General features: G+C 38.3%; 1 protein-coding gene across 3 annotated transcripts in view; it reads right to left on the reverse strand.

The window, feature by feature from the left end:
- cyfip2 (cytoplasmic FMR1 interacting protein 2) overlaps positions 1-11,121 on the reverse strand; it is a 29,933-nt gene extending 18,812 nt beyond the window's left edge. For all 3 annotated transcript variants that reach the window (XR_009649350.1, XM_060884646.1, XM_060884647.1), the window contains exon 1: positions 10,962-11,121. The gene's annotated coding sequence lies outside the window, so the exon portion shown is untranslated. The remainder of the gene's footprint in view (positions 1-10,961) is intronic.
- Between the last annotated feature and the right edge of the window lie 317 nt (positions 11,122-11,438).

Raw genomic sequence — 11,438 nt, forward strand, 5'->3', positions numbered from 1 at the left:
CAGTCATGTTGTGAAGCATATGCTCAGTTTCCTTTGTTTACTCTCATTACCAAGCCGTTGTTTCATTGCAGTTTATCCTGGTTTTTGATCCTTGTGCTGCTCCCTGATTTTGATTTTGCCTGCAGTCTGTTTTCCTGACCGGTGCCTATTTAGTGATATGAGACTGATTTGCTTGCTTCTTTAAAAAAACACTGCACTAAACTGAACCTGTATCCTTGTCAGGGTCTCTGTTCTGACAATTATAATTATTCATAATAATAAACAGAGTGCATAATTAATCATTAACAACATCAATAATTCACTCACTCTAACTCACTCATTTTCTACCGCTTATCCGAACTACCTCGGGTCACAGTGAGCCTGTCAGGAGTCATCTCAGGCGTCATCGGGCATCAAGGCAGGATACACCCTGGATGGAGTGCCAACCCATTGCAGGACACACACACACACTCTCATTCACTCACGCAATCACACACTACGGACAATTTTCCAGAGATGCCAATCAACCTACCATGCATGTCTATGGACCGGGGGAGGAAACCGGTGTACCCGGAGGAAACCCCAGAGGCACGGGGAGAACATGCAAACTCCACACACACAAGGCGGAGGCGGGAATCGAACCCCCAACCCTGGAGGTGTGAGGCGAACGTGCTAACCACTAAGCCACCGTGCCCCCCATCAATAATTCACTCTTATACAATTATTTACTCTTTGTAAAGTAAACTTCCATAAAGTCATATGCAGTGAGACAAAACAGTAGTGACAGCCTCTTGATCTTATACTAAATGCTACAAGTCCCTCATGCCTGTTTGGTAAATCCTGACAATCAGTTTTTTTACACCAAAGGACAATAGGTGAGCTTATTCTTTCATGTATTCTTGATTGATTAAGCCAGGCTTGGTTCTGATTAACTCAACGTGACATTTAAGTTGTTTGAAATGTTCCTAGGAAATTAGAATTGGACATAAAAAAAGAAACAGTGAGTCCTCATAAAGCTCATGTATTATACAAGACACTTCAGTGTTAGCTGTAATGTTTGTCGAGATGATACTTGGTGTTTGAATGGTGAATGTGCACAAGCTGTATGAGTGACACAGCGGTACTGTGTGGGAAACAGGTGTGACTACAGCGGTTTCATTTCTCTGTAAGTATATTTCTGTTGCTATAAACATAGCATGATGTATTTAAGAGAGACATAGATATGTAAAGCTGTGAGACATTGCATTGTTGACAACATAGTGTGCGTCTTAACATCTTATACTTTATGTCTTATATCTTACAGTGTATTATGTTAGTCCATTGTGCTTGCATTTGTGTTCTGCTTCTCTTTTCTTTTTCGCCCCTCTGTTGTTTGCTCTTCTATCTCTGGCTGCCATCATATAAGTGGGTCCCTGTGGCAATCACCATTAACTGGGTGAAAGGACTTGACCAACAGGATGGCAAGAACCCAACCCAAAGTAGTGGAGCAGCATGTTGGTTTGGTTTAAAAGCAGTCATTCTCACTGTTAGCTTGTCTGTTGCTTCTTCTCTCTTTCACCCCAACTACTAGCTTTTTGATTTGAAAACAGTTAAGACTACATACTACCAAAGCAGTTTACTTTGAATGTAGTGACACACTAGGTTAGAGGTTGCGTGGCCTTGTATTTTCTGCCAGCTTAGCCTAGTGTAGTTACCCAGTTCCGCTTGATGTTTGACAAGTTCCCTATATTCATTCCTTCATGTTCATTGTTTATGTTGTTTTTCCTAGGTGAGACTATTTTCTCTGTTATCCTTGTTTAATGTCTGCCCTTTCGTTGCTGTCTGTAAATGCCAGCCCTGCCGTTGTGTTGTGCAATAAATATTATAACAACACCTCCATCGTCCTGTCCTAGTCATACCTATCATCACCATAATCCGATCAGTCTGAGATCTTAAAATGCTGTCATTCTACACTCACGCTAGGCTTTTGCCTGCTGTAGAAATGTAACACATACAAAAAAGGAAGTCATTGTTTATAGGCACTGTAAAATAATATATTTATATCTTTAATTCAATTCTAAAATTGTCTAACTTTTGCTAACGTCAGTTAAAATTGTTGCTAACAAGTGAGAAAAGCTTGCAAGCCTCCAGTTTCCTATTATGTAAACTTGACGCCTAACCGTGTTAAGCTATAACATAATTATCTTTATTATTAGTAACTCAAACCAGGTGTCAGAACTGTGGCTTATTCTGTCTAATGACCGTGGGGTTTAGCGATACTGGATATAAAAATACAGAGAAAACAACTGCTCAAACCCAGGAAGAAAATCACATTTAAATTGTACATGGAAAAGAATGAGAAAACCTCACCAAGTACTGAACCATAAGAGGTCATTAAATAAAGTGAGTGCAAGCAGAAGACATGGCGAGGTTAGTAAAGTGTAGTGAGGTAGTGAAGTGTATAGTAAAGTGTGTGGTGGGTCAGCAGTGTGGAGCTTGGAGGTGAAGGTGTATCTTAAATACACTTGCTCAGACGGCTGCACTGTTAATCGTTCTTCAATCATAGATACAACATTTATAACATACTGTATACTGTATAATGTACTGTATGAATATAGAAAAATACACACGTTGTGTATGTCGCCAGCAGCCATGTTGAATTTAGAAACACTTCACAGTTTGTTATCCACTTAAACCAAGAATCAGACTCAGGTTAGACTGTGAATACCACTGGTTCTGTCTATGTTATTGACACATGTAAAAGGTGTTTATACTCAAAATAAATCTGCTTAGCCAAAGGAGGTCATTCGGTCTGTGCAATGGAAAAACAAATGGCTGTAAGCTTCCCTTACTTGCTAGATATATTAGCCACGTAGCTTCAGAGCAAAACAATGGAGGAAAAAATGATAAAAGTTATATTTGTCTGTTTATATTTGTCTGTTACAATGACAGTTACCACAAACGGTCAAACTGTCTAAAACATGACAATGACTCGCTTTTTTTAGACAACAGGAAAAAGGAACTTAGGGAGGAACTTACAATGTAAAAAAGGGTGAAAGTGGTTAAGAACACACTGTGAAAAGCATTACAATGACATGCTGAAGTGTTCACTTCACAAAAAAACCCTACCTGGATAAGACTCATTTGGGTAAGCAGTAATGCAGAGTAGCAGCAACATTTCTTTACTTCTGCTCCTGGATAGCTGGATTCCATTTGCTAATGGATTCTTATAATTACTCACACTGTGTAATAACTCATGGAAAAATGACTGAATCCACAAGTCTTGTTGAATAAAAAGGCTTGTCTATAAATCCATTAGTGTATATATATATAATACAATATAACTACTGATATATTCACCAATTTGACTCTTTAGTTTTCATATTAAATAATCTTAGGTGAGGGTTTTAATATTTCTTTAAGCTTATTTAAACATTTCCACATTAGAGCTTTATACTGTTATACTCATTAGAGACTTTATAAAACAACAAATGGGTTTTGGTCCTTTTTGTATATATATCAGAAAGTAGCGTGTGAACAAATGACTTGCCCCACTAGGCCAACAAGTGTGATGATCTCATTGACTGTGGTTAAAGGACTGTTCATATGCTCTCTGCACTTCAGTCAGATGGCTGGCAGGCAATTCAGACATCATGTGCCTCATTGTCCTCTTCTGATCTCACAGTGAAGTTGTAACAGGCTTCATTTACAAAGCAAATCCACAGAACAATGACCCAGAAGAGCGATCATGGCTACATCTCTCCTTCTTCACCGTACTCTATTAAAAGGCCTCATGGATATTACTCACACTATGCTGACTTATGAATTAAATGCACTGCCCCTTAGCAAGATTAAGCTTTCTTCATATCAGACACCTGTGAGAACTGCATACAGTATTTTCAAGCTCAAAGAATTCTATACAGACTGTGACGCATGTCTTTGGATGAGACTTGGAAACTGGAGAACTAAGAGGAAACCCCTGAAGTACAGAGAGAACATACAAACTCTGCACACACTGCGTGCTAGCAGGAATCGAACCCCCGAACCCAAAGCTGAAAGTCAATTGCGCTAACAACTAAGTTAACATGCTCAGAAGTTTTTCAAATAAAGTGTATTTCAATGTCTGTTCAATATTACTTGCATACATGGGACTGATATTGCTTCAAGACTATTGTATAATAATGCAATAGCACAGTACACAACACTACATGACAAAGAACAAAAGACAACTGAGCACATGACAATATAGACATGTGTAAAAACTGACAATGCTCTGCCCTTTATCTATATATGAGGTTATAGCTTGAGGTTTTTAAATTGGGATGGGAATTACTGGGTAGAAAAAAAAGAATGACTTTGTAATACGGAACAATTTCTATGTTCATTACTTTAACAGAAATATATAATATATATTAATTAAAACAAGACAACAAATACATATAATAAGAAGCAAATAATTAGACAGGACAGCACATATTTACTAACCATGACACTATAATAAGGTCCTGAGAATCAGCTGGATCTAGGATTTAGGGAACGGTTACCATGTTTCAGCAATTGACTACAACTTAAAAACCACACAATCAGTTCAAACTAGCCAAATGTTCGACTACCTGAAAAATCTGTTAGCAAAACGTTTGTGCACTTTGTGCAGTTATAGCTCAAACAAACAAGTAAAAATCTACAACCCGAACTGCGGAAATGATGGGAAGTTTTTTACATTTAAACTTACAATGAAATAAAATGGAAACCAAAAAACGTTTTAATCACATGAGCCAATATTTTATTCACAATAGAACATAGATAACATAAATGTTGAAACAGACATATTTTACACTGTTGTCCATTAATTGAGCTCATTTCAAATTCAATGCCTGCTACAGGTCTCAAAATAGTTGGCATGGGGCAATAAATGGCTGAAAAAGTTAATCTAGCCACTAATTAAGTTGATAATTAAGTTGATATCAGGTCTGCAACATGATTAGCTATGAAAGGGATGGCTTAGAGAGGCAGATTCTCTCAGAAGTAAAAATGGGCAGAGGCTCTCCAATCTGTGAAAGAGTGGGTAAAAGATTGGGGAATACGTTAAATACATGTTAAATCATCATCATCTACAGTGCATAACATCATCAAAAGTTCCAGAGAAACTGAAGAAATCTCTGTGCGTAAGGGACAAGGCTGAAGACCTTTATTGGATGCCTGTGGTCTTTGGGCCCTCGGACGACACTGCATCACTCATCCACATGATTGTGTCAATGACATTACTAAATGAGCCCAGAAACACTTCCAGAAACCACTGTCGGTGGACACAATCTGTCGTGCCATCTGCAGATGCCAACTAAAGCTCTATGTGAACATGGTCCAGCTCTATGTGAACATGGTCCCGTCTCCTTTGGGCTAAGGCTCATTTAAAATGTACTATTTGAAAAGTGGAAAAGTGTTCTATGGTCAGGTACAAAGTACAAATTTAACATTCTTGTTGGAAATCACTGACACTGTGAACCCTGGGCTAAAGAGGAGGGAGAACTTCCAGCTTGATATCAGCATTCAGTTCAAAAGCCAGCATCCCTGATGGTACAGTATGGGGTGCATAAGTGAATAAGTATAAGTAGCTTGCATGTTTTGGAAGGCACTATGAATACTGAAAGGCATATAAAGGTTTTAGAGCAACATATGCCCGCCTCTAGCGACGTCTATTTCAGGGAAGTCCTTGTGTATTCCAGCAAGACAATGCAAAACCACATACTGCAGTTCTCTTGGCCATGGATCACTTGTGCTCTACTCCCGTTGACAGTCACTGCACTCTATATTTGTTTAAAGTTAAACTATTGTTTTAACTAAATTTTCTTTAAAAAATAAATATAAAAACTAACCGTAGCATGTCACTTGCTGAAATCATGGCCCCATGTTATACGTGTTCATAGAAAATGAAAAAAAAAAAATCAAAATTTGTTTTAGAGCTTTTGTACAAGGACCTTGGTATCACTTTACTGAAGATAGTCAAACCATTTAACACACTACCTGCCTGACTTCCTGTCTCAAAAGGAAAAAAGAGCTCTGATAGGCATGTCATGGCAATTGCATACTGTCTTCCATATATCACTGATTAAAAAAAATACTTGATATAGAAGCAAATACTGAGGATGGTCTGAGTCGGACAAGTCTGAAATAAAGCAAAAATATGTGTGAAAGTCAGGCATAGGTTTAACCTATGTGCTGAGACATGAACTTGTAGAGAAAATGGAGTTTCCTGATGCATGCATAGTGATTATAATTGAATAAATTATAAATATTAAATAAGGTAAAGAGAAAAAATTATATAGTTATACAGTATTGAATAGTATAGTATAGTATAGTATAGTATATAGTAGTATAGTATAGTATAGTAACTATATAATATATAGTTGTACCAGAGACTTTCTGGTGACTAGTGAGCTGAATTGATTAAGATCCAACAGAGGATTCTTGGAAACACTTCACATATATGATACATTACAGACATTGCAGGGAGGAATTGAATCTGCTGTCTGTTAGACCAGTGTCAGCTGCACAAAGCTTTGTCGCCTTTTAGCACAAAAACCTAAGTAACGGCTATACAGAGAACCACAAATGAGCCATTAATGTTTTTTCTACAACAAAACCTTCTTTAAAGAAATAGTGATGATAGAGCCATGCGTCATTTAACATGTTAAAAGTTTATTAAAGAGTCAACTTTTGAAAATATTTAGTGATCTTAACTATCTCAACATTTTGTTGTGTTCTAACATTGTCTCAGAGTTAAAGGTAATCAGTTGTTACACTGGGAGGAGGAAGACAGACCTAGATACAGGATAGCTTCAAATAAATAGGTTTAATAACTTAAATACATGAAAAAGGAACATGGACGAAACTAAACAGGACAAAGGACGAGGAAGAACAACATACACTGACGATAATTCCGCGCTGCTATTGGCAACACAGCACAGTTAAATAGACAAGACAATGAATACATAGGGAACAGGTGTGCAGAGACGGGGAGGAGTAAACAAAGGCGGGGCAGACATGTGACACGGAACATAAACAGAAGCACATGGCCAAAAGTCCGGGCTGAGTCTGACATCAGTCATGTGCAAAAACAGTCTTTCTGTCACTGACATTCTCAGAGACATCCACATCTTCGACAGTGACTCAATTCCAAAAAGGCTGCTGACTCAGGCAAAAGAATGTCTATAACCTGACCAACATGGGCCCATTTACGAAAACATTAGTTAGCTAACATCCATTTAAGCTGTTCATTCATTCATTTCCCTTTTACTTTTCTAGACAGCATACTGAGAATGCCATCCTAGACATCTCTATGCCCAACCACATATTTCAGTTCCTCCTCTCAGTTCTCCAGATGCTTACAAACCAAAGGTTATAAGATATAATGTCTTCAGTGGATCACGGGTCTCTATCCACAGGGACATGCCTGATAGCAGCTGTAGCAGGAGCTAGATGGCCAAACCGGTTCACCTAGCTCTTTACAATTTGAAGAATCGGTGACTCAGAATTAAAGCTTTCTTGGACTGCCTAGCTTCTCACCTCATAATCTGGAGCTACTTCTGTCCACATTCACAGCTATCACACTTATGTTCCCTGCATTTGACTTAACATGCATCCTGCTTTTTTGGCTTTTGTACACTATCTAGCACTAGCTTATTTTGTACTTAATAACAGACACTGGTAAAAAAAGCTGGATACCATAAATATACATTGTTAAGAACAGAACAGACTGTATAATTTCACAGTTTTGGCTGGATTAATATATTGTACTTCTTTGGCCCTCAACACTGCACACCCATATTCCTCAATATTATGTAGGGTTGCAAAGGGGCGGAAAGTTTCCGGTAAAATTCCGGAAACTTTCCACAGGAACTTAATCTGGGGAATTTTGTGAATATTCCAAATTGGAAACTTTACGGGAATTTATGGGAATCTACGGGAATTTACGGGAATTTATGGGAATTATTTGGAAATATAAGGAAAGGTATATAAACTATATCATACACAAACATAAATAAACATTTTGATTGGTCATAAGCAGACATACATGCACGGTAATACAAATTTTAAAAATGACGTCTTGACTGATTTAACTGTAAGTAGAACTTTAATTAATTATTTCATTAAGTAACACAAAAGCATAATAAACATTACCCTATGATTGCTGTAAAATGAAAGCACTCCCCACCCTTGCACTTCTAAAAAAGTCCCAATCAAAATGTAAAATGAAGCATTTGTTCTCAAGCTTATTAGGTCTCTGCTTCTGTGGTAGTCAAGGCCTGGAAAATGGAGGTGAATCCCCCCTTAAGTGATATATGGAGGATGTTTTTTTAATTTCAGGGGGGAGTGAGTGTGTGTGTGTGTGTGTGTGTGTGTGGGGGGGGGGGGGGGGGGGCTTATTAAGAGCTAGTAAGGTAGTTATTAAGTTTAGGTATTGGGTACAATTAAGAATGTAGAATAAGGTAATGCAAAATAAGGCATTAATATGTGCTTAATAAGTACTAATAAATAGCCAATATTCTATTAATATTCATGATAATAAGCAAGCCTCAATGGCCCTCCAGTAAGCAGTGTGCTGTGTGCAAGTGACCGAGGAATACAGGATACAGATTGCATTAAACTTAAATTGCATTAAATCTTGTTGTTTTAAACAAAATTATGCTGCAAGATTTTTTTAACTACATTTAAGTTCCTTGTTATAGGCAACTCTGAATTTTTTTAAAATTCCCATATATTCCCGTTAATTCCCATGGAAAGTTTCCAGCCTTGAAAATTCCCAGAATTTTGCAACCCTAATATTATGTAATCTTATTGAAACCAGAGAACTACTGAATGTGAATGATGGATTTTCCCCCAAGTACACCACCCTCTGAACCTTTCAACAGACTACTGTGCAACAAAATGCTCCTTGTAACACCAGGTGATATGACAAACCTTTTGAAAGATTAAGAATGCATCACCAGATAACACGGGAGAGCATGGGTTTTTTAATAGACATGCAGACATGTGATGGTTTTCTCATTCTGTACTTCAGTGTTAATGTGACTTAAATTTGTGTGATGTGCTCAGTAGCTAAAGAAACAAGTTAAAGAAACAAGTTTCAATACTTGTACGCTACACGGGCAACACAGACCAATATCTGAATGCTTCTGCACAAGGGACTGCTGCAACAACCTGCCTCCTTGTCTACACTCGTTTTTACATCAAACTAAAGTATCTTTCTTTCTGAGTCCCAACTGGTCAGTGATACGTGGCTGGAACATATTCAAAGCAAACCACAAGTTGATATACTCAGAGGTGTGTGCAGCTTTATTTTTATTTACTAATTTTGGACCATTGATGCCCGATGACGCCTGAGATAGGCACAGGCTCCCCGTGACCCGAGGTAGTTCGGATAAGCGGTAGAAGATGAATGAATGAATTTTGGACCAAAGTATCATTTTGGTATTGCGAATCACAATACAAGTTATTATTTGCTCTAGAAATCAAACTTCTTTTATTATTGTTACAACCCATGGAATTTGGGATGTAGCCAAACAAATCAACCTACCAATTTTTACACCACTGGAAATCTTTGTTTTAAAAAAAGTTCTTTACTGAGTTCTCAGTTGCTTCTCTGATCAGCCAAATAGCAAACGGTCCATCAGTACTGGCCTCTGACGACAGGCTGCATGAGAGCAGTGAAGGGCCCAGTGCCAATGATTTGGGATACATCTCAAAAACAACAGGTGACTGTTGGCCACAGATCAAAAACTGACAGCTGGGGTGTTAGGGCCTTTACATGAGTTTCCATCATATCCAGACTGAATGGCTGAAATCATCTCTGAATGGAGCTACATCACTGACATGACATGACGCATGAGTGTACAATCAGTAAATTTCTCAACACGCAGGTTTGGTGAATGGTCTCTCACTAGCAGGCAACTATTTCTTATCTTGTGGTCGCAGCATGGTCAAGCAGTCCATAACTAGTTACTTTCAAACTAGTTTATATATGTTTGATTTCTCATCAACTCTGTCATAAAGGTCGTCTGACCTGAAGCCCTCTCATTAGCCTGTTTTGGAAAGAGGTCAAATATCCAAACTGTCACTCAAGAAGAAGAGACAAGTGTAATGTAACAAAATAAAACACAATATGTGACATAATATTGTGATATATTATGAGACTAAATTATACCCTAGCAAAAAATAATAATTTTACATCATTACATTATTTTCACCATAAATATTTAGTCAATTATATAAAAAAAACACTGTCAGCTGTTGCCAAGTGCTAGATGCTATCACCTATATCTGCCTGACAGAATGCGCCAAAACTCACATTGTCCAAATATTTATCCAATAACAATCGACAAACTGAAGAATTTCTAAATTACGTCGATTATTTGTGCTATTTTATTAAACAGGGTCGTCATTCAACTTCAATTTATGAATTCAAATCGGCTCCAAAACGTTGAATTAGCTAGCAGCTCTAGCCTAGCATCCGTAGCAACCTTCTCACACTGATACCTTTTATATTTGACTGTCAGAAAAGACATTTAAACAACCACAAATGAACAAACGTGTAAAATAATGGCAAACATGCTTAACAAACGAACCCATAAACACCACACGGGTGTAATAAGCTGGGTTTGAGAAGCAAGGACATAAAGCCAGTCCTCCCCTCACCCCACCCATTAGGGGAAAGGATGCTATCGGTATTATAAACCGTTCCACTCAACGGATGCTCTACTTCAGAAATCGATGCTATAGTCACAAGCCGTATAAAAACAGCATGAGAAATAAATCGATGAATTAATTTAAACAATCTGCAGTAATCACATGTAGTCTTAAAGGTTTACTTTCAGCAATAAACAGCTCGGTGACGTGATGGTAAGCAGCGATACACCAGCACTAGCAGGTTGCTGCCATCATCGCTGTCTGGTTCCTGCTCCCACATCCCTGCCTCATCGCGAAAACACTTGTATAAATCATCGTACCTGCAAATCGCATGTCCGCACGACAAAGCACCGGACAATGAGCGCACAGCGGCGTAGAAACACGACGGCGGCGCTTCGCTCAGTATCCAGCAACTGATGCTCTCAGCTCGGTCGCTGTCCGCTAATCCGCCCCACACAAAGAGCAGAAAATGGCTGCAAGTGCATTTCCTTAAAGCGACAACGACCCATTTAGCGGCTGCTCTTCGATCGGACTTCGCACGTCGATGCGTGAGTCATCACATTTCGGCTCATTCGAGGTGTGAGCGTTGGTGCTGTTCCAAAAAACCGATGATAATGTTCATTAAAATTATGTTTATATCCATGCCAATACTTTTATTTTTAACGGCCTTCCTGACCTCGTTTACACCTGCAACACTGGCAGCTATAATATTATTTTAGACGAACTGATTCTTATATTTATGCCTAACTTTTTGCCTAATTTTTGATGAATCATTTGTCCTGGACAAACGTTGTCTC

Source organism: Tachysurus vachellii, chromosome 13 (genome assembly GCF_030014155.1).
Source record: "Tachysurus vachellii isolate PV-2020 chromosome 13, HZAU_Pvac_v1, whole genome shotgun sequence".
Lineage (NCBI taxonomy): Eukaryota > Metazoa > Chordata > Actinopteri > Siluriformes > Bagridae > Tachysurus > Tachysurus vachellii.